This window comes from Helicoverpa armigera, chromosome 27, assembly GCF_030705265.1.
Source record: "Helicoverpa armigera isolate CAAS_96S chromosome 27, ASM3070526v1, whole genome shotgun sequence".
NCBI lineage: Eukaryota > Metazoa > Arthropoda > Insecta > Lepidoptera > Noctuidae > Helicoverpa > Helicoverpa armigera.
Window position 1 is genome coordinate 3,594,109 of NC_087146.1, and position 20,538 is coordinate 3,614,646.

General features: G+C 36.1%; 2 non-coding genes across 2 annotated transcripts; both read left to right on the plus strand.

Moving 5' to 3' along the window:
- Positions 1–14,227: 14,227 nt before the first annotated feature.
- Trnat-agu (transfer RNA threonine (anticodon AGU)) lies at positions 14,228–14,301 on the plus strand. Its single transcript has one exon. It is a non-coding gene; the product is annotated as a tRNA-Thr (tRNA).
- An 847-nt stretch (positions 14,302–15,148) lies between these two features.
- On the plus strand, positions 15,149–15,222 carry Trnat-agu (transfer RNA threonine (anticodon AGU)). The gene has a single exon. It is a non-coding gene; the product is annotated as a tRNA-Thr (tRNA).
- The last annotated feature ends 5,316 nt before the right edge of the window (positions 15,223–20,538 follow it).

A 20,538-nucleotide genomic window follows, 5' to 3' on the forward strand; every position in this document is an offset into this window, starting at 1 on the left:
ATTGTCACGTTCTGACAGATAGAGGTCGCTTTTGTCTATCGTTCTTTTTTTAAATGGGAATTCTTCGAACCGTCTCAAATTGCGATGTTCGAGGCATGGAGAACGAAGTGACTAGCGGAGATGTCATAACGCAAAATCGACTAAGAAAGTAGCGCGACAAAATGCGGGTGTTGAGGGGACGAGGAACGTTTACTAGCTCCGCCGTCACACGCCTTCTATGGAACTCGTCCATTATTTGCAAAATAAAATCTTTGCCAAATTGGTTTTAATTTGACAAAGAATCCAAACGTCTCGTTAGTTTTATTAAACTGATCACGCCTAAAATCATCGGCACGAATCTTGAGCGCTGACCTTCATCTGCACAGAAGTAATTTATTGGGTCCCTTTGGTGGTACGAAGTGAGGCGGGGGGCGGGCTAAAGCGGTGATTGGCCCGCAGTGCATCGCGTCATAGCCGTCACTTGGGATTGGTTCTTTGCTAATAAACCACTTCTGCGCAGATGAAGGTCAGCGCTCAAAATTCGTGCCGCAAAAGTATACCGTACGTCGCTTGACCTACAAGAAGGCGCCTGACCTACCTTCCTTATCGCATATCCACCATCTTTCCTTCCTCCGTGGTCCGAAGGGAGAGTCGATTTTTCGTTGTTTTATATAAGAAGGCATTTATTTTGAATGGATTGAAGATTCCATTGAAAGGATTGAATGATTGAATGAATGGGTTTGGCTGAAAGGTATTGAATATTTTTGGGCTTGTATTAGGTCAACCTGTATAACATAAATATGTAATGGAATCTAAGGTCAACTAATATATCGTCAGTTGCACAAAGATTCATTAAAGTTAAAGTTTCTTTAAAGCTATTGCTGACTCTTTCTTAGTCAACAAGATAAAAAGTGTTAGCAATAGATTTAATGAAGCTTTAATTTTAATGGACCTTTCTGCAAATGACGGTTTGCCATCTTCCAAGGATCGTAGCGTCATGAAAATTGTCAGCTGTATGTAGTTCTGATGACAATACAATAATATGGTACTGTCGAACTGATCTGATGATGGAGCCGGCAGATATGAACAGGATTTTAGTGTTTACTTGCATTTATAAAAGCGTGTTTTTCTAGTGTTTTTAACTATTTATTTAATACTTCTGCACATTTTGTACAAGGGCGGACTTAACGACTTAGGCGTTTTCTACCAGTCTACCTTTGGGTGGTGGAGAATTAGCATTTACTTATTATTTTTCAATAAGTTCGTCAAATCTTTTTTTACTGATTTTTACTGATTCAGGCATTTTTTTGGAATGATAAAAAAACCGAGGATACCTTTAGAGCCTATACATAGTTTTGGTGACAAATAGTTATGACAACCTACAGGTCTGCCGAAGACCTTATATATTTGCTGTATGCGTACAAACAACCATACATCTCAATTATTTACTCCTAGGTATTGGTAAATAAATCTCTACTATGCTATAGATATTCTAACTCAGTTTATAGAAGCTGAGATGCTGTATTTCTTGGCATTTCGTTGACATAGTATTTTATAACGGACTAGTATTTTAACGCAGTTTCACCCGCGTCCCGAAATAACTAATTTACACACCAGAGTAAAATATAGTGTACGTTAAACTGTAGGTCCCGGTTGTCATTGAACATCCTTGGCAGTCGTTGCGGGTAGTCAGAAGCCAGTCAGTCTAACCAATGGGTATTGGGTTGCCCGGGTAACTGGGTTGAGGAGGTCAGATAAGGCAGTCGCTCCTTGTACAGCACTGGTTCTCAGCTACATCCGGTTAGACTGGAAGCCGACCCCAACATAGTTGGGAAAAAAGCTCAGAGGATGGATGAATAAAATATAGTGTATGACACTTAAACATTTTTAATTGTTTTTGAAATATTTTTTTTAGTACAAAACATAAAAACTTATCAACTTTTATAGATATTAATTATAATTATTCAAGAAGGGCTTTCTTGATTATCTCACAGTGAGATCATATCTTCACATTACAGCATCAATCAACATTTAATTAAAAACATTGCAACACCGATCGCGAAATAATAAAAAAGATATTTCTTAAAGATTATCTTTATCTTTGATCTTTAATCTTTTACATGTCTTGCATTTTGGGCTACGTCAGAAAAATTAATCGTCGGCCTTTTTAACTTTTATTTACGTAGATATATTTTTGTAATAAAACTTAGATAACTTGATACCTAGTTTTTTTTAATAATGAAAATTATAATCGTCGTTTGCCTAGATTTCCCAACTATGTTGGAGTCGGCTTCCACTCTACCGGATACAGCTGAGTGTGCCACATGGAGCCACTGCCTATCTGACCTCCTCAACCCAGTAAGGAGTATCGAGTTGACAGACTTTTTGACTTCAATTTGGCCATTAATAAAACATATATTTCCTTCTTGGCAGTAGGGTATAAATCGATTGAATAACCACTAACATACCCTTATAATTACAAATATATGAGTTTTCATCCAATTTCCGTCTTCTAGCTCTACTATATTAATGATATAACACCTTTATCCCCTTTATAGTCGGTTAAGTGATGTATAGTGACGTTTATTGCAATATTATGCGTCAGCCCCATAGGCCGGACATGGGGACACCCTCATAACTGGTCTTAGGGGAATTGTAATCATTGATTAGTTTTAGTAGGTATTTGTTGTAATATGTTTTAGTGTTCAGAGGTAGTCATTGGTTTAGTTATTAGTTAAATATTGACAAAATTAAGTTCAGGAGTTTGCAGAAATGTAAAAAAGGAGTATTCCAATATAACAGTCACTTCAATTGTTTATTTATAGATAATGTATGGAACACATAGATGTCCTATACATAGATATACAACTTCATCTATAAGTGCTAGGTAATTATAAAGCTGAAGATTTTATTTGTTTACTTGATCAAGCTGATCTCAGAAAACAACGGGGCAGATTTGAATATTTATTTCCCTGTAAGATAGCCCATGTAACGGGGAAGGCTTAAGACAGATTTTTATCATGATGACTACAATGACTGCAATGACTATACGTCGGTGTATTATAATTTTAGTTTACATATTTTCATATATAATGAAAAAAACTGAGATTTACATTTACATGAATCATTTCCAAAAAAAATCAACCCTTTTCTTTACTATTAGATCCACATAGGTGCAATCAATTCAGTAGTTCTTGATATTACACCCCACATGCAAATTGTATCATTCTATACAATCAGACATACAGACATACATACCTGTCAGTCATGACTCTACAATAAAGGGTTGTTATCAATCTACCCTCGCACCCTGACAGTTGCAGCGAATTTTATCTTTTTAATACGGTGCGCGTTACATTTTATTTTCAAGGGCTGTTTTGTTAGGGTTGTCATGTGATTTGATATAAATTTTTGTCTTTTTATTTTGTTTAATTTGTGTTTTTTTTATCGACGCGTGTGTGGGTTTAAAAAATGACTACAAAAAAATACTCCACTAAGTGTACTTACTCTATTGTATAAAAAGTTTTCAAATAAATTATTCCCTTTTGAAGAGATTTTGGTATCATAATATAGCTATTATAAATAATAAAATGAATAATCATATATCATACCATAAATCTATATACATATAATAAATCTGTAAAAAAAGTGTGTCTGTACATTGAATATATTAAAAAAATAATAATTGGGTGGGGTTTAGAAACAGTAATGGAGCACAAATCCAAAAAAAAAATTCTGTCTGTTTGTCTGTATGTCTGTATGTCTGTTTGTTTGTACACGCTAATCTTCGGAACTACTGAACGGATTTCAATGATTCTTTCTTTGTTGTATCGGTATTAATCCTGGTCAACATATAGGCTATAATTTATCTTCGAAACTTGAAGACCTGATGCAGAACTCCAACAGACCAACAAAACTATAAGAGATACAAAATTGGTGCCATGGCAAAAATTGTTTCATGGGATGAGCATTTTCTGCTGAGATAATAAATTTGAAGATCTGGAACACCTGATGTGAAACCCCAAGAGCTCAGCTACTCTGTACCATATAAAGGTATGACGTTTGAGCAAAAGTTGTTCAATCTGATAAGCACTTTCTATTGAATTACAAAAATTGAAGATCTAAAACACCTGATGTGGAACTCCAGGAGCCCAGCCAGACTATAGCATATAAAGGTATGACGTCTTAGCAAAAGTTGTTCAATCTGATAAGCACTCTCTAATGACTTACAAAAATTGAAGATCTAAAACACCTTTTTTTATTTATTTTTTTAGCGACGTAAAATCATCAAATGACCCCTCCCGCTGTGGGTTAGCAGCGGTGAGGGAGTGTCAGACTCTTACTGACTAAAAACCGTCGTGTTCCGTCATAGGCCTTTTATGTACCAGGGCCGCGGTATCTCTTTCGAACAACCCGCAAGATCTAAAACACCTGATGTGGAACTCCAGGAGCCCAGCTAGACTATAGCATATAAAGGTATATCGTCTTAGCAAAAGTTGTTCAATCTGATAAGCACACTCTATTGACGTATAAAAATCGAAGATCTGGAACACCTGATGTGAAACTTCAAGAGCACTACTACACTTGAAATGTATATAAATGAATGTTACAAAATAGGTATGGTGAATCAAAAAATTAAGTCGTAGTCAGAGCGGCTGAAGGGCGAGGATACCTCGGCGGACTTAAAACGCAGATCACGCGCTCCCTGTGGGTCCAGCATCACCGGCCCAGTCGCCACTTACCAGGACGCACCTGCCCTCCGAGAAGGGCTACTAACCATGCTCTAGCGACTCCACTCTGGACGGCAAACCCCCGTCATGGTTCACTCCGGCCGGCCGGAGGTGGGAGACAGTATACTCTCCCTGGAGCACTCGGTATATTGTATAGCCCCGCGGGGTCGCTACTCCCCGTCATCAGCCTCAGACGTCCTGCGGTGCTTATATCTGTCGTTATTATCTCAAGAGCCTTTGTCCCAATTATGTTAGGGTCGACTTCCAGTCACGATGCAACTGAGAACCAGTGTTATACAAGGAGCGACTGTCTATCTGACCTCCACAACCCGGTTACCCGCTCAATCCAACACCCCTTGGTAAGACTTACTGGCTTCTGACTACCCATAACGACTGCCAAGAATGTTCAATGACAGCCGGAACCTACAGTTTAACATCCCCTCCAAATAACGGTCATTGGTATCCAAAATATACATAGAAAGTACATACGAACTTAGAAAAGTAGCATTGGCAGGTACTTGCCAGACCTGGAATCAAAGTCACACGCTCATACTTGAGAGATTGGTTCTCTACCCACTAAACCACCACGACTTCCACTAAGTCACCACGAATTAGTCATCTTAGTTATATTGAATTTTTTTTTACGTAATAATACGTGCAATATTTTTTCACACACAACTTAAATGCGGACTAATTAGAATCACTACTTTTATCCCTATGGTCACGCCTATTGCGCTTCAGTTCTCAGCGTTTTGTTTAGTCTGCTGTGCTTTTGCCGTTGACGTACAAAAATTAAATATATGGAACGTTTCTAATGGTTATGCGTATTCCGTTGTTTTCAAGTCAACGGGCCCTTAAAATTCAATATCAGACGATTCAGATCTTTGATTTTGCTGACCCCGTGGTCGTTGGCATAAGGGACTGGATCCGCGTACGAAGTCGCGGGCAGAAGCTAGTTGAAAATAAACATTTATCAATAACACTGTGGTGGCCTTCTGGTTAAAGTACCAACCTCTCTCGAGAGTGCGGGTTCGATTCCAAGTCAGGCAAGTACCAATGTAGCTTTTTTAAATTAAATATACTTTGGAACTATATTTTGGACACACAAAGACTGAATTAAAGGTGAAGGAAAATATCTTGAGGAAACCTGGACTTTAAAGTCTGAAATCGCCAATCATCCTTGAGCACATTCCTTCTCTGTGTGAATATATACTTGGAACAATAACAATACTAATAACTATACCACTTCATTTACATAAACAAGACCACAATACAATATCAAATAGGTATTGCCCAACACAACAAAGTGACACGCCGTATGTCAAAACCTAAACAGTTTAGTCACATTTTGACATACAGAAACCGCAATTAGCTGTCAAGTATTGAACAATGAATTTCCTCAGAAGGTTATATTACTCATCGCGGTTCAATAGTGAATGAATGGTAATGAACGAATGACTCAATCGGGTTACACCTACGGTATATGTGTGAAGGACTATTCATGTAAATAGATTTGTCCTGTAGTTAACTTTGCGTGTGTGTAGTGAGAAATTAGTTTAGGTACGTTTTGGGTTAAAACCAGTTTTAAGTTCTTTCTCTGATTTCAATTGTTTTGAAATCAGAGAAAGAAAATTGGATGAAAATGAAAGAAAGAAAGAAATATTTATTTGTAAGAATATGGACACAACAAGTTGTACGTTTTTAAAGTATCCAGTTTTAACTATATTCTGCTAATAATCAGTTGTACGCATTTTTATTGTTAAAAGGGAAGGAGGTAATAATAGAGAGAAAGTAAGAGGGCAGGAAAGAAAGAAATAAATAAAAAATGAATTAAAGATACATATAAAGCATAAATCCAGAGCTGTAAGTTAAAAGCAGTGGCTTTTTTCGGTGTTTTGTAAAAAATGCTTGCATAGAGTTGCATAGTCTAAATTCCAGAAAGAACTAAATATTTTTAGTTCAAACAAGAGTTATTTTTGCTCCGGAGGTTACAAAAATAATTGACAAAAAGATACACGTCCGTATACAAGGATTCGTTCAAATTCAAAGGGAGTGTATCCTTTATAGATTTTGCACGTGCCAATCCAAAGTTATTGTTTTGGGTATATTGAACTTAATTCTTAGTACTTGACTATTAGTAAGCTTGTCAGGTGGTTTTTCACTGCAGTTGTGTCAATACCGATAACCTTCTTAATGGTGGACTGCAATAAGCTACCTATCTGTGGATGTGGATTTACTTACTATCTACAGGTAGGAATTTGATATTGCTTGCATGGGGTTGTCGAAATCCTGTCTCTATTATATAAAGCAAAACAATAGACAGATAAGTTATTGAAATCAGTAAATGCAACAAATATTATAATTATGACTGTTCGTAATTATTGTAATTATGATCATCGAAGATTCGAAACTTCGTCACTTCATTCGAAAAACGTCTTCCTAGCTTTTTCTTAGTTATTTGTGGTCTGTTTCAAGTCTAACCAAACACTGAGTACCAGTATTTTACATGGAGAGACTGCTTATCTGACCTCCTCTCCTCAACCCAGTTATCCGGGAAACCCCTTGGCAAGACTTATTGACAGAATCTATAATAACTTAATTAATATTTTTTTTTATACTGAAAGATTTCAATTCGTTAAAAAATAAACATATATTTTTTTACTCTGGAAAATTCGTTCTCGTTCAACCCTAAACGAATGAACGAAATTGAATGAACGTATCGACTGCGCGGAGTGGTGTAATGTTTCAAGAGTATTTGAGATTTATCTACTGTTTTGTGAACGCGAATTTTATCTGTAAGTTTTATTTATCAAACTGATTAAATGAGAAACCAAATACTAGTATACATAACATACCTATATAAAAAATAATAAGTCATCATTATATGTAAAGAGTTCCTCCGTGTTTCGTTCACGTTAAACTGGTGGCTGTCATTTGAACATCTTTGGCAGTCGTTACGGATAGTATAAAGCCAGAATTACCAAGGATAATGGGTTGCCCAGTAACTGGGTTCTGCCCCTAAGACGACCCACTGACCAGGTCAGATAGGCAGTCGCTCCTTGTAAAGCACTGGTACTCAGCTGCATCCAGTTAGACTGGAAGCCGACCCCAACATAGTTGGGAAAAGGCTAGGCAGATGATGATGACCTAGTCTTCAATATACAGTGAACTACATATGTGTGTATCAGTAATGCTGTTTAGGATTGAGCGATGACACGTAACTGTGTCAGAATAGTTCATTACTCACTCGGTCATTGCTCATTATTGACTGGCTATTGCTTGATGACGGCGAGTGATACGGGCTGGTAATGCGTCGAGCTTGTTGGATAAATGTAGTAATAATAAATGGATTATTATTTATTTATTTGATGGAATATTTGTGTAGATACATACCATTGGATCCTTCTCCGTGTGAGAGGAGGCCTGTGCCCAGCAGTGGGACGATAAAAAGGCTGTAACAGTTTGCCATTTGCCAATATATGCCATGCAATATTATTGGTATTTTTGTTGATGGACAATAGGGTCCCGTTTTACCTTTAGCGTACCTAACCCTAAAAATGTAAATCAGACGTTTCACAGGTGTAATAATTAAAAACTTTAGTAGTAGGTAGTCTGATTAGGTACCTATTTATCATTTTATAATGTTCAATAACGTTTATGTAGCTATCTACGATCAAGTAGGATTTTACATGAAACTCGTTATTTATCTTTCGGAAATAATTAAAAGGAAATTAATACACAAAGTACCGTAAAAACTTTTCATTAAAAGAAAACCAGTAAAAAAATTAAAACGAATCAGTCAACCTCTTAATTTTAAACTAGGTTACTAAAACTTGCTCGTCCAACTCCCAGCCCGTATGTATCCGAAAACTTATAATTAAACGTATAGATTAATGAACATCTACAGACCGCACTAATAATTATTACTATGACCTTCCTTTCTCATTGCGACAGTAAAACTGTTGTAATATATTCTATTGTTTTAATCGTGAGCTAGTTAATGCCCCGAGGCATCGCTTGCGTTTGAAATTTTTGTCCAGTGACCCGCCTTGACTTTGTATGGGTATCTATGTATACTAATACTAGCCGTTTTCCCGCGGTTTCTCGCGCGTCCCGTGGGAGCTACTGCCCGCACCGGGATAGAATATAGCCTATGTTACTCGCAGATAATATAGCTGTCTAATGGTGAAAGAATATTTAAAATCGGTCCAGTTTTTGAGTTTATCCATTACAACCAAACAAACAAACAAACAAACTTTTTCCTCTTCTTAATATTAGTATAGATATGCTTCTAAACTTAAAACTTAAAGTTGTTAGATTTGACTTACTCAACTTTATATCGGTTTTAAAAGGTATCCCGATGCGAAATCCACGGAAATAGATACCTATGGCCCCCCTAGTCTTTTTATTTGGTAAGTATATTTAGATTATCACAATAATTAATACTATTAATATACTACGGTATAGGTAATAAAGAGGATGTTTTTAAATTATTTCTAAAGGCACTACAGAACCTAATTAAAAAATTATTAGACTTAGGTTATATTTTATCCCGGTTCGGGCAGTAGTTCCCAAGGGACGCGAGTGAAACTGCGTGAAAAGACTAGCTCTATTATTATTAAACTATGGTTGATCTGTTTCGTTGTATGCGTTTATTTTAAAATTACTAAAAGAATCGTTTTACATAGGTACTAAGTAAGTAGGTATTATACAGTATAGAGAACAGTACAGATGTCAAAAGTAGTTCCCTCTAGACACAGGCAAAACCGCTGTCACAAGCTAGTCAGTCAAATAACTTTAACTGGTATGTATTGACTGGTAGTTAAGCTTACAATTAACTAGGTATAGTTTGGTATGTCTTAATAATATAACTTAATTTCTTTAACCAGACGCGGCATAAATATGATTGAACTAAAAGTTAAATACTTAAGAACTTAACTATTTACATCCTGTGGTGTTGAAGTGTCAAGTTTTTACTTGTGAAGAATTAAAAATAATTTTAATTGCGCTAAAGGTAGCTATTTTTTTTTTAGTTTGCCTTGAAAACAAGATTATTTCTTTTAGTCTTAGTCCTTTTGTGCAAAAGCAGCTTTTTAACACCCTTTTATTAGGCCAAATAAGAATTTGAACAGAAGGAAATAAATAGGTAAGTATCCCATTTAGGATTTTTATATCTAACTACTAATAATATTTCTTAGTTATAACTACTTTAATATAAAATATAGGTAAGTACCAATAGTCCGGTAAATATCAAACTCCAAACCAAAAGGGGTATTTATTTCTTAATGTACCTATTTCATTTATTTGTAAATAGTAACACAATACCTCCAAATTTATTTCTTTATGTACTTGGGTATTTCATTTCTAAATAACACAATACCTCAATTAGACCAAATTCAAATGACGAACAAAACCCCACATTCAAAAAAAAAAAACACTACACTCCAAATTCAAAAAAATATTTTATTAAATCATCACCGATCATCACATTATTTTTTTTTTATTCAACATGACTAAGTTTGAAATTCGAACGCATATTTCTACCTGGCCAGTCGGTTCGGAATAAAAACTCTTTGTAACAGCAGGGTGTCGGCCCACAGATACCACACAGCGTTCTAAAACATAATAACCAGTAATGGACGTTGATAGGACATAATAAGAACCTCTTTTTTTGGAGTCGGTTAAAAATGTGGCTCAATACATGTTCCGATTGAGAATTTATTAAGTAGTTGTCTTTGCGTAGGGGGAAAAAAGACCTGAATTTAGGTATCTTATGGACGCACTCAAGAGACATTTAATGGTTACTTAAGCCATTAAATTTTAGAAATAAAATAGGTTAGAAATAATACATATTAAAGGCAAAAGTTTGTATGTATGTTTGTTACTTCTTTGCGTGTAAACTACTGAATGGATTTTGATGAAACTTGGCAATAATATGGCTAATACATCAGAGTAAGATTTAGGCTACTTTTTATCCGTTTGCGGGAAGTAGTTCCCTCAGGAAATTTGTTAAGTTTAATACCTAGGTCAATAAAAACACTCTAAGCCCTCGTTTCTACAACCAAATAAATACGTGGGTAGAAGTATTGTACAACTGTTTTCAAAGGCCTAACTGGACTTAACAACTTAAGTCATCAATCATTAATATTAGTAAAAAAAAAATGTACAGCTGATCAATGGGTTCGCCTTAAAATATTGCGTCAGCGATATAAAAAAAGTTTTGTAAGTAGGATTAAGTTCAAGTAGGTTTAATAGGCATTAAATAATGAAATACTAGCTGTAATCTGCGGTTTTTCTCATGATAAGTACGTCCTGTTTTGGTTACTATAATAAAGTATCTATCTACTTACCAAAACTTCATTATCTCTGAGGCACGTTTAGTTTCTAAACAGTCTATGTAAATCCATTATTTTTAACTCGAAAGTACAAACGTAAAACATAAGAAAACCGTTCTCATGAATCATACTTCTTATCTTTTAGTGAAAACCACACGAAATTCATGAATAACAGACATACAAAATAAACCATTCAAAAAATCATACACCAATAAAAATTACGCATACAAAATTCATCCTAACTAAACGCTAAACTAAAAAAAAAAAACAAAACATAAACATCAATTTTTCGAATTTCGAATTCGCATTCCGCTTGTAACGTGCGTTTAGCCAGCAGGCATCGAATTTATTTGAACGTTCGAACGTTCGAATCATGGAGTAAGGAAAGATGAGCGGAGATGCCGTGATGCAGGTAGGTCAGGGGATATCTTCTAGGTCAAATGTGTATGGTGGGCATGATCTAAACGATCAGTTGCGAGTGAAGGCGTTCGGGTTTGAGACATCAGTCAAAGATTACAACTACTTAGATTTTACTTACTTTTAGGTAAGTATTTATTTCTGTAGGTACGCTTTACGGGCAGGGCATAGTGAGACTTAATATTATGTACTTACATACTAACACCATTGTAACCTATGTACAAAGAATAAAGAGCTTTGACTTTGCCTTTTGATATTTCGTAATCCAAAAAATGGTCGGTTCCAAGGGCGGAGCTAGTAAGAGTAAGTGCGCTTCTTAGTAGATTTTGCATTATGACATCTCCATTAGTCATTTTGTCCTCCACGGTTCGAACGTTCCAAATGATTTTGAATTAGGAACGTATAAATTTTTTAATATGCTAACTTTTTAATGATGATCGGTTCGTGAATTTATTGGGCCTTGGTCACATCGAATGTTTTTTGCTTATTAGATTTATTACTTTAGAATTAGATGTTAAATTAAATATTAGGCAGGTACCTATTGATGTTATGATGCTGTCTTTTTTGTCGTGAGAGATTTAACTGAAATATATCTACTTAATATTAATAAATATAGCGTAAGGAATACTTAAGTACCTACTTAAACAAGAGCAGTTTTTCGTAGAACTTTCTACGGAGCATTAACAAGAAAATTTACCCGACAAGTATAGGTAAAGCGATACCTATTAATTTAATTATGTACTTACGTATCTCTTTAGGTTCACTTTTTTAGAATTTTTGTAATTACAAGTTAAGATTCCTAATTCTTGGTAATACAAGGAAAAATTCCCGAGCTACCTATTGTAAACCAACCTTTAAGTATTTATGCAAATAAACTATAAAATTCAGCATTAAGATATTTTCCATTTTAGCTATAAAAGCAAAAGTATTCTATTATTTGATTGTTAAAAAAGAAAATAAACGTATTGACATTATTATAGGCTACCGTTTGAACATTTGAATATTTATTGTTCCAATTTCGAAATTATATAAAGCTTTGAATGATCTGAGTTTTATTTGCGGTCAGTTCTCAGTATTTTTTGAATATCGAACAGTAAAGGTACGTTTTGGAAGCAAACTGTCGACTGCACTACTCTACTGGTTTGTATGTATTTACTTGAAATCGTTATTTATTTATTTATTTTACAATTTATGTACGCACTACAAACAATAACTTAAAATCTCATAATTCATTTGAGACTTATACTGCCTATTTTCACCCACAAATATTGACCGATTTCATGCAGTCGCTGCACGTGCGGTCAGCAGCTCGGTTCCAAAACGTACCTTTAACTACGTGTGTTCGATTTCTGTATTCTGCGTTTAGTACAAATTATCTGATTGCACGGTTGGGATTGACGAAATTATACATAAAGCTAACATACCTATTGATACAAATTACTAACTTGTAATGGCGGCTAAATGGAACAAATTAAGTATCATTTGAATGAATATCCGATTTGATTAAAGACGACACGGTTCGACGGATTGTGAATTTTGAGATCAATCGCTGAGAAATAATAGCGATATAGGGATAACGATTAATTTCCATAGGTATTTATGGTGGATTTCTATAAGCTAACTAGGTACTTATCTGTTGTTTGGCGCGTAAGAATTGAAAGACAATTAAAATTCAATCATCGCAAAACCCGCAATTAAACGGCTTTGGCTGCTCTATCAATAGTTAGTAAAATCTGATGAAAATATATAATAATTTTATTAGTTTTAAGTGTATTTCCATTGTATAGAGGAAGGCTACTTTTTATCCAGGTACACGGTTTAGTCACAGATACCTAATCAGATAACTAAACAGTTACTAGCCGGGTGAAACCGCTAGCAGAAGCTAGAATATAATAAATTTACTGTTACAGCCTTTTTATCGTCCCACTGCTGGGCTGCGGCCTCCTCTCACACGGAGAAGGATTGAGCATTAATCACCACGCTTGCTCAATGCGGGTTGCTGATTTCAGACTATATGTATAGTCCAGGTTTCCTCAAGATGTTTCCTTCGAAAAGGCTACCTATTTATAGAGTACTTCTGATCCGGGTGCGCGATGGGTACCTACTCAAGGGACGCAGCTAGGTGAAACCGCTAGCAGAAGTACCTAAGTAAAGTAATATTAGAAAGATAACATTTAGTTAAATCTAGCAGTGATTTACGTCCACCGTTTACTTTATCAGACATTTAAAATTAACGAAAACATCAATTTACGAACAGCCATGATCCATCAATAAAATATTTTTCAAATGTCATCATCATGGCGGCTTTTAAAAATTCAAACATCGAATTCGAATCCCGCCGCTAGAGATTATACGCCATCGATTTTGTGTGTCGATAGTTTTATATAGCGTCGAATGAAAGTATCGATATTTTTGTAATAAAGTGTTATGGATTCAAAATTGTCATGTTAATAACTAGAACGTGTGTATAGCGTTGTTTAAAAATATAGGTGATAACAATCTTACATATTATAATTTATCTCTAAATGTACAGATTTAAGTAAACATAACTGGCTATTGAATTTATTACAATCTTGTTTCTTTGTCAAAATAGCCCAACAACAAAATCTCATCTGCCTAGCTTTTCCCAAGTTGGACTCGGCATGACGACTGGTCATGACAAGATGGTCACCGCGAAAGAAACATACCACTCCAAGCTATAAATACATACTAGTATTAATTAATATCATTTACCTTGTGGATGAAAAACAAGAGCACTGTGTCATAGGCGCCGTGGCTTAGTTGGTTAAAGCGCCTGTCTAGTAAACAGGAGATCGTGAGTTCGAATCTCGCCGGGGCCTTCGTTGTTACACACATTTTTACCATACCTTAGTTCTCTGAGAATTCTCCAGTCATTCTTTCACATAGATACATAAGGTTATCAAAAAACAACAATAACAATAAATAAGGAACGTTATCAATTATTCACCAAAAATAAACATTCTAGCAAAAAATATTTCAAGTTTTCAGTTTTGAAATTCATCGACAACTTTCCACCTATCTATCGACACTACCCCACCCCTACCCACAACGTTGTTCATGAATTTGCGTATTTTAGGCGTTCGCGTTCATTTGAGTTAAATGTCTCGGCACTAATGGCGTATCAATGGCGAACAGATAAGAATTTTACCGTAATTAACGTGAATATCGACCTTTTAGCTATTCAGAGGCGTTTGCGGCCATATTTTTGTTGTTTCTAGAAGTTATTGGCTGGTAATCAGTTGGAAGGGAGTCTGTTTTGTGTAGTAAAAGGGAGTACCTAAATGGGTTGGATGAAGCTGTATTTTGATTAAATCGATGAAAATGGGAACCTACTTGAATGATTGAGAGGAAAAACATATTTTAATTTTATCCTGTACACACTTAGGTATTAAGAATCTTTTTGAAACAGTATAGATCCTCTTTCATTGTCACTTTCACATCACAGGAATTTTAATTACTTACTATAATAAGAATAGGTACGTAACATCTTTTTTCTACGTATTTTCATGGACACGAACGTATATAAGTTATGTTTATGAACCCAGGTGCGCGTAGTAGTTCCCACTGGTTAGTCCCGTGAAACAGCTCTATTTGAGAATTTAAAATAGTGTCACATTATCCTACTCATATTCAAAGGTGTATGCAAAAATAAGAAAATGAACTGTAGGCGCCGTGGCTTAGTTGGTTAAAGCGCCTGTCTAGTAAACAGGAGATCGTGAGTTCGAATCTCGCCGGGGCCTTGGTTATAACTATAAATATATATTTTTGTCATTCCTTCCGTATAATTAATATATTACATATAGTTTAATATTAATCATGCAGTAAATAACTAGGTACCTACATGCCAAGTTGCATATATTATTAGCTCCTAATCGCCCAGGAGTATTGTGTTTTGAGTATTGGTAGGTATATAGACGCAATACTTCATAGTCCTAAGTCTAGATAAATTGTTTTAGCTTAAGATCCAATACCTAAAGTTTGCACGTTTAACGATCTTATATAAGTAGGTACTTACCTCTACATAATAACGATTCATTTGAGACTTCTAATATAATAGGTCTAATATTATTTAGGTAGATATGGATGGATGTAAGTATGGATATTTGTTACTCTTTCACGCAAAAACTACGAAATGAATTTTGATGAAACTTTGACCTCGCTACTCGAAACTACATATAGTTTATATTCAGAGTACCTTATTGGCTACTTTTTATCCAGGTGCAGGAAATAGTTCCCCCGGGATACGGGAGAAACTGTAGGTGAACAGGTGTGAAGTTTCTGCTAGTATTAAAATGCGCTTTAACCAACTAAGCCACGGCGCCTACGATAAATTGTTCTTATTTTTTCATCCGCATTGTCAATTAAATTAATTAATCTGTATATTAACCAAAGGGTATCGGTATGTTCACGAAACTGACTTGAGTTGGTCACATAGGTTAATCACTCCATGTAAAACACTGGTACTTATGAATGTTACCGCTGCCCTGGTACGCTGTGGGCTCCAGAAGGAACATGGCGGGTTTTACTCAATAAGAGTCTGATGCCCATTTTCACCAACAAATACCTAAATTAAGGGATCCCCTAAGAGCATTTACGGAACATTTAATAAGAATTTCGTTTTCACCAAAGTTTAGGTGTCCCTTATCCATAACTATGGATAAGGGACAATTTTGACATAAATAACTATTTATGTCAAAATTGGGAGAGCCCTTATTCTAAGTGGCACTTAGATTAAGAGATTGTTGGTGAAAACGGGCATGACACTCCCTTCCATTCCACTCACTCACAATACTTATAGATTCTCCTAATTATTCTAAAATATGTATGCATCAAGCTCTCCCATATCCACTTTTGACTCCAAAAATCTTAAAATGGTCACCCATCCACAAAACAGCCCCAACAAGCCGACCATAGCGGCATTTACTAAGCCACGAACCTTCTCCGTATATTTGTCAATACATTCAAAAAAGATAGTATTTCTTCAATAGTTTTTTTTTAAACGGTTTTTATTTAGCTCACCCCGTTTGTTTTATTATTTATTCATTCTTTCTTGGGTCAAATTTAGTCATTCAAATTTCACCCTCTTCCTGTCAACCGATTAATCTGAAATTTTGTATACACCTTTATTTCCGATGACAATACAACATAGTAATATCAATGACATTGTAAATCCAATATGGCCGCCGGCACAAAATGGCGGATAACGTAGATTTTATCAATCCCATCAATATGGGTATCAAATGAAAGGGCTCAACAAGCAGAATACAATATACTATAAAAAATTGAAATCCAAGATGGCGGCCGCTACAAAATGGCGGATAACAATTTTTTATCAATCCCACCAATATGGGTATCAAATGAAAGGGCTTCACAAGTAGAAAACTGTCAGTAACTCCAGCGGGGCCCAACAGGGCCAAGGCCTGCCTGGGCTGCGAGACTGTTCGAAAGAGTTACCGCGGCCCTGGTACATAAAAGGCCTACGACGGAACAAAACGGTTTTTAGTCAAGAGTCTGGCACTCCCTCACCGCTGCTGACCCACAGCAGGAGAGGTCATGTGATGATTTTTGGGGTCATTAAAAAAAAGTATCTGGAAGGGCTTAGAGGCTTGGAGGAATTAGATTGTAATAAATTGTCAGGTAAGAGACCGTGTAATAATGATGCACTAAATGAATTAGATAGAATGAGGAATATTCGGTAGGCATTTTTATTAAATACTAAAAACTAGAAAATAAAAAATCGGTAAAAAAACTTTTAAGTTAAACGGTTTTATCTTATGTGCACTGAAAACTAGAAAATAAAAAAATAGTTACTTACCTGTCAACCTACGTAGGTGGTCCCGGTCATATTAGACTAAAATAAAAACGTGGGGCCCCTGTGAAATCCTACCTATGGCAAAGCATATCTTTATACTTTGGTAGATCATGAGCTCGGCGTTCGCTGGTGAAGCCGCTACGGCTGAATATTGATTGTCAAAATCTCCAGTTACGATTATAGTAAGTCGATGCAATCCACACCTATTATACCTCTAGAAGAAAGTACTACAGCAATAGTTAATGGGCCCCACTTTTTTATTTTAGTCTAATATGACCGGGACCACCTACGTAGGTTGACAGGTAAGTAACTATTTTTTTATTTTCTAGTTTTCAGTGCACATAAGATAAAACCGTTTAACTTAAAAGTTTTTTTACCGATTTTTTATTTCTCAGCTACTGGGGTATTATTGATCTTATACAATGCAGAGTTGTGCGTGAAAGATTAATTTGTTTACAAAAAATAAGGGTGAGCTACCTGAGATTATGAAGTGCTGTGATATTGTAGTTAACTTTAGGATTGTAATAATAATACGTTGCATTACTTTCTTACTTAATTCTGAAGTGCAGATATGAGAGTGAAGGAATAGGGAGTGCACCTGTGTCTGCGCAAATGCTTGTGCCCTGTAATATTATGTCCTGCACAGCTAAGTACTAAGTAGCTGATCTCCTAAGTCCAGGTATTAGAGAATATAATGATGGAAAACAGGAAAACATATTAATTAATTTGAAATAAAAAACTTTTGTGTGTGTCTTTTGTTTGTGGGTGTCTTATGGATGTTCCTAAGCTAATTTTGCCACTGACTTCTAGGCCGATGCACCTTAAATTAGTTTTTTACTACCTAAGTACCTAAGTACTAGATCTAAGTACTAGCTATCATAAACCATTGCAGGAACGAGATGGAACTATACACCCGTACATTTCATCCCTTTCTCACATTAACACTTCATGATTTTTGTTTTGTTAAGGTGCGTACGGATTGCGCGTACCCTGGTACGCGTACTCAGTTTACGCGTATCCGGAACGCCTAGTCCATACCTGCAGCTACGCGTTCACTCTTGGGGCACGCGTACCGCGCGAGCCAACTCGCAGCGCGAGCCACCGTCTGTCGGTTTTTGGTCGCGCGTCAAAGAGGACGCACGCGGCCGGCTACGCTATATTTGGACGGCAAAATGAATAAACACGCGTGTTCTTGTCGGTGTCATGGCGAATGACTGGGGCTCGCGGAGCGCTCTGGATCGATTGACCTCGCGTACAGGTTCGCGGCGGTCAGTACAGGAGCTGTACGCGTATCCAATGTACGCGTGGACAGTGCTTCCCAACTACGCGTAACACAGGAACGCGCAATCCGTACGCACCTTTACAGAATACGACTACAATTCAAGACGACTTTTGTACAATATTTTCTAAACAAAAATAAGAGTAATATTAATAAAAAAATAACTATTGTAATGTATGGGGTTTGTCGTTTACCTGTATATATTTGACAATTGATTTACAACAATAGGGTGTTGTCATATTGTACTCTACACAATGTTTCTTTTGGAGAGATATTTTACTCTATCTTGAGGGCGAAATATAGTGTTAAGAGTCAAAAACTCAGAATTAGAGTAAGTATAGTTACCGGCACGGATATTGAGCTCTCGGCGGAAGAGTGGGGATCGCTTTGCGCACTGTACACAATAAACCAATAAATCGCTTCTGTGCAGGTGAAGGTCAGGGCTCAATATCCCTGCCGATGATTATACATAATTTCATTTTGAGGGAACTATGTATGTACTTACCTCTTACACACAAAATATAGCCTCTATATTAGTCTGATGTAGTTATACATATTACCTACCTACTATGCAGGTAATATTAAACTAATTGGACATATCAGACGTTTGCGCGCGTCTAAGTAACAAACATACATAGGGTGATTAGCTAATGATTAACGTGATTTGCAATATGTAGTGATAAAGAAACAGAATATTAAGACCTATTCAAATAAGATGATGAATTGCATCACACTGTTTCTCCAACGACTTTTAAAATTGTATAAAAATCGTTCTTAATTTGTTAGACATTAAAGTTGACTTTCTTACCCGCTTTTACCAAAATTCGAGTCTTTAGAAAATTATTGTGGTAAAAATACCGTTCCCACAGTGCCCCTATTTTATATTTATTGGATTACTAATATTCTCCCTTGCATACATTACTCTGATTAGTATTTCATTGACAAATATTGGATATCCAGCGATGCGGGTTGATATCCCATTAAGTTTAACCCAGATCATAATATTGTGTGATTTGCAGTTATTGAGCTATATCTATACTAATATAATAAAAAGAGTATTTTTTTTTGTCATAACGAGTTCTTCCATGTTTCGGAAGGCACGATAAACTGTAGGTTCCGGCTGTCATTTGAACATCTTTGGCAGTCGTTACGCGTAGTCAAAAGCCAGAAGGTCTTACCAAAGGGTATTGGGTTTTCCAGGTAACTGGGTTGAGGTCAGATACCACAAACTCTTAGTTGGGCGTCAGATAGGCAGTCCTTGTAAAACACTGGTACTCGGCTGTACCGCGACCCCAACATAGTTGGGAAAAGGCTAGGCCGCTGCTATTTATATATGAAAATATGAAAGTTTTGGAAAAATCCGTGTTAAGCTGTACAGCAAGTTGAATACCAGCCCACCCCGGAAGCTAACAAGCTTGGCTCAAGCAACACCGCGGGGCAGCGTTGTGTTACAATCGGCGGATCAGCAAGACTCGCGCTTCCATGCAAGCGTATTGTTTTTATATTATATATGCGTTTTATCGCAAGTTGTACGTGGATGTAGGCGTTATGGAAATGCTCTTTAATAATAATACTATTGTCCCTCCACCTAAAGATTGACTGGTAAGTCCGCCTTTGTACATTGTCTTGTAACATATATGCAAAAAGTATCCCTCCTAATATTATAAATGCGAAAGTAACTCTGTCTGTCTGTCTGTCTGTTACGCTTTCACGTCTATTAACCACTGAACTGATTTTGATAAAATTAGGTACAGAGAGTTGACCTTGAGAAAGAACATAGGATAGTTTTTATCCCGGACTTTTGAAGAATTCTCTTGGAAACTCGATATAACCGAACGCTACGCGAGCGAAGCTGCAGGCGCAAACTAGTAAATATTAAAAATAAAATAAAAGTACATTTACATGATAAGTAGGTAAAGGTCAAAAACTTTTAAAAACTGGGTACAAAATTAACAAGCAAAACTA